Consider the following 6,764-nt stretch of genomic DNA (forward strand, 5'->3'; position numbering starts at 1 on the left):
TTTGTTCAAACGCAAGCTTTACGTGGTTTGGCGAGTAGTTTTTCTGACCATCGTGTTTTTAAACAAAGAAAATTTGGGTTCATCTTTCAGTAGCTCTTTCCGCAACGGAGTGCCACAAAGGGCACGCGCGGGATCAGTTAAAAGAACGTATAAAAACATAGGCAAAAACTGAACAAGTTGATGAAATGGTGCTTTAGTTTGCAGTTAAAACGAGTGATGGTTTTGGGTGAATCTTTAGTACCTTAATTTTCGAGGGACTTTTTTTAGTATGGAAATGTTCTTGCTGGAAATCATTAAAAATAAATATGATTATCAATTAATAAGATTTATCAACAGCATGAAGCCATATCGATACTCTTCGTAAATGAAGATTTTATGCGGCAAAAGATCAGCTCCCCTCATTTCCAGTAAACCTACTTTAGGTGATTATAAATGGCTTACCGAACGTTTTAATTCATCAAACGAGCTTACGTGCGAAAGTAACAAGCAATCGTCTCCACGTGGCAATGGTCTCCAATGTGAAGGGAGATAGTCCTGTGCACGAATTGGAAGGATTGCGTAACGTGCGTTATGACAACATTGGTCACATTGTAAGGTGCGTCAGATTTCGGAGCTCCATGCTCATTATCGTGTTTCGGTTGAATTCTGCGTCATTGGAGGTGATTGAAACCAATTTTAATCCCTTTTCGGTACAATAGGCTATCGGTAACAGGTTAGGAGGGGCAAAATTTAAATTAATAAACTATAGCCTTACCATTTATGTTGACAATTTTTATTGATATTTCATGTTATTGTAAGACTGTTTAACAGCCTACATATTTTTCTTTTTTCAAGTATCCTTTTTTGACGATCTTGCTTCTTCGACCATCACTATGAATCGGTAACGCATACGGGTTGCCAGCTAGTGGTTTATCTCCTTCACAACGTCATATGCACGTGCGCCAATATTTATCCATCGTTATCGATCCAACCTGTTCACAGCACACACCTTTACGCAAAATTGAAGCCCAGCTTAACTCAGTCGATGTTTTCCCCCCAAGTGATGTGTGGATTCCCCCGTTTCTCTGCTGGAAAACTGGACGTGGCGTTAGATATCAGCTGTGCGGCAGATTGCGTGAGCTTTCTCGCATATAAATTGCGTGCGTTGGGAAGCATGAGATAAAATGGGTGAACAAATGTTTGAAAAACACTTCTCGAGTCGTCGATTCGTTCAGAGAGCATAGTTCTGCAAACGAACACAATTGGTTTTGATTTTTTTCTACAAGAATTCTTCTTTCCCAGATTTTTTAAATGCAAAACTGCGAAAAAGGAATGTTTTGAAAATTCCTATACTTGATTGTGCTATTTTTATTTTGATTAGGAATTATTCCTTTCTTTTTGTTGACTTCTGTTCTTTTGGATATGGATTCCTTTTTAGGTTTATTTATTTCATATCCATTGTTTCCCACAACATCTTCTTTGGCAATAAACCTGTTTTTCATTTTTACTGTGAATGGTGTGTGATTGTGTGATTACCTATAATTTGACGATGGCCTTTTAATTCGACGTTAGTCAACACAGTCTCCCACTAGCCGTCTTTGCTGTTTCGGGGGAAGATATTTGATTCTTCTCTGGACACTTTCCGGTCTTTTACGTCGCAAAGATCAATGAAAGGAAGTTGTTTAGAAGAAGTAGATAAACAAAAACAGCCAGACTCCCGAACGTTCGTTTTGAATGGCCAATTTTGAGCCTCTTTATTAAACGTTATGATGGGAGCGAATTTGGCCAGAGATCAAACATTCGTGGTCGGCGCTTAGTAAGAACATAAGTGGAGATTATATGTGGGCTTTTTTATTATCATCTTTTCCATTTTTTGTTACTTTTTGAGACACAGAATAGAACCTGCATTCCGTTCGTGCTAGAATAAACAGAAAGGGAAGAGATGAGGGGGAACAATTTTCCACACGTAACCAATCCGATCTTCGAGGTATTCGGTCCGTTCCATCTTCGGTGGCAAAGTGTTTTGCATGCGTGAGGAATATTTCTCTAAATTCCCTTTTGCTTTCCATGAACCGTTTGCCTCGTTCTTCCCCGTGGAGCTTATTCTAACGGGTGTTTACGCTTTCTTCCGCCTTCGGTTTGGGGTTTTGTTTTTTTTTTACCTTACCTCTACCGTATCGCTTAATGATGCTTAAATACCACATCCGTTCCGATTTGCACCAGCGAAATGATACATCTTGGCTCGGACCATAATTGTCCGGCCGTCTAGACGGGGTTTTGTCCATTCGGTAGCTAGTAAGAACGGATTCCAAAGTCATTGTTTCAGTGTGAGTAATTTTCTTAAATCGGTCACTTTAAAGCCCCCGATGTTTCGTTGAGAGGAATTTAAATTGATTCCTCCGCATTATTGAGAAACAATTTGTCTGATGCCTTTTGCGGATCGTAGGAACCATTTAATTTAATCAACACGCGATTTTTTCCCCCATTTGATTTAATTATGAGACAGAAATGTCTGATTGGCCTATGATTCAAAGATCTGCCCGGAAATAGAAAAGTGGCTGAAATTATAATAAATTCGTTTATGCTTGCAGTAAATTATAAAAAAAGGAATCGACTGGGAAAGCGAACATGCAATACTTTGATGATGATTGGCCGTAGGGCAAATCATAATCCATTTGACGACTTGCTCATCATCTCTTTGAAGTAACACCACCTTGTTTGGAACCCGGAACGATCGGGGAGATGTCATAAACTTCAAGATGTCTTTCACGAGGCAGACCATTTTCAGCTTGCTTAATTGTTGCCGAGCGCTTGTTTCCGGTGTCCGTTTTTCTCTCTCTCTCTCCCTCTACAGGGTGTTAAACGTGAGTTGTGTCCTACCGTATCCTCACAACGGGGTGAGTGATCCTTAAGCACATTACCCGAGCCCGAAACATTGACATTAAAGACGTTTATTAGCGGAGGCTTTGCTCGCCGGAGGAGAGGGTGAGGACGGTGCGAGGGGGGGCTATAAACTATCGTAAAAAAACGGTATTCCCATCCGGAACGAACATCAAGGGACGAACGACTCCTGATTAACTTAATACAAATAAACGGATTATGATTTTATGCTCGTGCTCTCTTGGTCGTTACGAAAGGTGGAGAGGATACGGGCAAAGGGAGGGAGGAAGGGATGAAGGCAACGGTGGACACTTTTCCCATTCCGTTGATGATAATTGCTAATACTCCCGGGGGGCCGAGCAATGGGAAGGGATTTGGTTTGGAGCCTTATTTTTGTGTGGTGTCAAAAAATGTGAGGTTAGAGCTGGAGCTTCAAGGAGGAAGGTCCTTAGAGTTACGTCCTTCAATCGTTACGCTAAAGATGGCGCCCGGCCGCCATCGGGATTCGTTCCCGCGAAATGGCACCATCGTAAAACCCCAGTCTCTTCGTTCCCAGTCTCTTCCCGGAGGATCTTCGCCAAGCGCGGCGCTTACATGGCGCGTTTTGTCTTTCGTCTTTTTTATCGCACGTCCTCGTGACAATTTGGGCCGAATCGGGGGCTCGAGGCTGGAGGCAGAAGGGACCGGGAAAAATACACTACAAAACGGAGTAAAATAAACACGAAACTCGAGCGGAATAACATAACACAGCGGCCGTTATGAATGGCGAACATTAGCCGTTATTATTATTACTATCGCCATCATCGCCATCCAGTCCCTGTCCTACTCCTCCTTCTCCTCCACCTTCTCCAGAGAGATCGTCCTCCCGAGTAATGGTAGCCACGGAAGCCATCATCTCCATCCACACCCTGGTTGGGAGGGCTCATAAAAGCTTCATCTTTCGACGGCTGTCGAAACTGCTAGAGATCGCTCCTTGAAGCGTCCGCGCGTCACTTTTCTCGGTTCGCGGACCTTACGGGGTTCTATGTATCTCTCCATCGTGGAAAACCCCGTTCGAAATTACTGCTGGCGTCGCGAATTTGACTGGTGGACATCGTAAAGTTTTTAGCTGATTTTCGCAACACTGTAGCAAGTGGACTTTGGTTCTAACGAGACGCTTCCAGTCGGGCTCCATCATGAGTAGCTAACGAGTTGTTTTCCTTTTCCGTCGGAGTATAGTAGCGGAAAATTTGTGGCAAACCTGGTTTTCCGTCCATTGGGGGTTTTATTGATGGTCGATGCGAGGTTGGCTTAGCTTTTGGGATGATCGAAAAACGAGGTCAACACAAGGCCGACGTTAAAAGCACATGTCGTTGGATCGTTTAATGTGTTTCTGTGCGTCCATTAGTTTAGTATACGAAGTTTTTCTGACTCGTGTCACCGACCAATGCCAACGTAGTCCAGTTTCTTTAAGGTCATGTGGTTTCCATTTGGTCTCAGGCTTAAATACTTAACATAAATTAAGCAATATTTTTCCGTTAAATTGATTCAAATAATCCAAAGAAGTCTGTGGAAAAATTATTAAACTGCATCTGAATGTTTAAACCATAAAATTAAGCAAATTAAATTGAATTTAAAATAGTCACACTATAGCATGAAAGTTACTACATAACAGGCATGGCCTGCTTTGCAAGGTTCCAGTGATTAGCGATGGAGAACAGTCCGTCATATCGAACCGGGTGCGGCGAATGATTAAAAGGGATTTGGATGCCGAGTCCAAAATCAGTGCTTCAACTGTGGTGAGAACTCTCAGAATTTCTCTGGCCCTTAAATTCTTATCGTATCCATGGAAGATATGTAAGGGAGAGTGCAAAAAACACTTCTTCATTTTTATTATTTATTTATGTGGCACGACATCCCCTAGTGGGACAAGGCCTCTCTCCGAAGAGAGTTTGTGTGACCGAAAGACGGTATATTATAGATCGGTGGTCAGCCGTTCGTAATACCGGAGGGTGCCAGACTCGAGATTCGATCCCACACCTGTGGTGTGGTGTTTCCTCGCGCTACCGCTGCGCCATGGGCACCCCCCTTCTTCTTCATTTTTACTTTTGTTAAATATTTGTTGCTCAAAAAGCATATATTTAGTATTTGTTTTCTGTTGTTTTGTGTTATCCATCAATGTGTTATCCGTAACGGATTTTCTAATGTTTCACTATTAAGTTGCACATATTTTTTAATCGCATTACATTGACATGCGCAACAAAGCTTAAAGTAACTTTTTGCCAAAGTCGTGGAGTAAAACCAAACATTGTAAAAACACACGAAATCAATAACTCTCTCAAGTATGACGACCAGCTTCGTTCGCATCTGGTTAGGAAAAAAAAGCTCCGAAATAGTTCATCATTTCTGCAGGGAAAAACGATTTCCATCCTCTTGCCAACGCCAACGGGCGGAAGCTACGCCAACAACGACTGGCCGTTAAAACTTTTCCCATCAAATTACACAGTTCGGTTGCGTTATGTCAGTGTGTTCCGTGTGGGAGTGAATTCATCCCACGTCAAAAGGATACACTGTTATTCTAATATGGGCCAAAAATGGCGTCACATGACCCGGAGGAAAAGCGGTTGCGCTTTTTTACTTGATGGACAGCGTTTGCGTGTGATGAAATGGTTTGTTTTTTTCTTTTCGGCGCAACACAAATTTCAACGTCCATCGACGGAAATCGGAGGCGCTTCGGAAGCTTGTTACCCGGAAAGTGTCCAACTTTTCCCAGGCAATCTAACTTACCACCTGGTCGGATTTACTAGTTTTTCCGCATGAGTTATGAAGTTCTATGAGTTTATTCTATGGCCTACTGCGGAGAGTTTTGATCATCCTACTTCGCACAAGGAGCCGCTCATCTTCATCATCATCATCATCAACGTGTTTTGTGCGCAAGAATTGACCCGGATTGAAGCTTTATTCAATTACCTTTCGGCGATTGGCAGATGCCGATATTTTTGGCCCAATTCCGGTAACACCAAATAGGAGTTGCCGACGCGAGTGCGTGGTAGAACGCAATCGGGTGGCCCCAAAATTTATGGCAATTCTTTCGGCTCATAAAATGTGTAAAGAAACACATCGTGGCACGCGCGTGGATAAAGAACTTCATCGTGGATATAAAAGCCACGGGCTATGGTTTATGTTCAATGAACTCTCGGAGAAGGATGCTTAAAAGGACACCTTATTTCACATCCCCCCTCTTCCTCCGTTTGGTGGGAACTAGTGCCCACAAAATTTATGACCCACCAGCGGCCACGATCCCGCTTGGTGACGTCAAGAGGAAAAAAGGGAAAAGAATCGGCAACTTTCCACCACCGGTTCGATGGGAGTTCGATCTAACAAACAAGACAGGGAAGTTTTCCGAGAGAAGGTGAGAATAAGTTTTGGTGGGACCATTTTTCGGGAACTTTATTCCGTTCCAAACGGGTGTTTTTTGGTAGGGTGGTTTATTTTTAAAACTTCCAGGACACGTTCTTCACACTTTGGGTAAGGACATCTTTCGTTTTTTTCGGACACGAAAGTTCGGGAAAAGAATAAGGAGTTACCACCTAGGTATGACTGGTTGCTTGGGGGATCCTCGATTTTCCAGCTGTGGGTGACAGTTTACAACAACCACATACCTGACGTGGCTGTCACATTCGGCTTAAAAAAAGCGGGTGAATCATTCCGTGCTTGGAACTGTAAACTTTGGTATTTCGTTGCACTGCTGTTGAAGTTGTTCAAGGCTTCAAAAAGGACGGAAAGTGCAGGACGAATAGATTAGGCAAGTTGTATGTTTTGAAGCGGCTTAAAAATTGCAACGAATTGCAGTCGAAACCTGCAAACTTCTGTGACTTTTAGTTTTGCTGTTTATAAAAGGATGGACCTCAAAATGGCATAAAATA

This window comes from Anopheles ziemanni, chromosome 3 (genome assembly GCF_943734765.1).
Source record: "Anopheles ziemanni chromosome 3, idAnoZiCoDA_A2_x.2, whole genome shotgun sequence".
NCBI lineage: Eukaryota > Metazoa > Arthropoda > Insecta > Diptera > Culicidae > Anopheles > Anopheles ziemanni.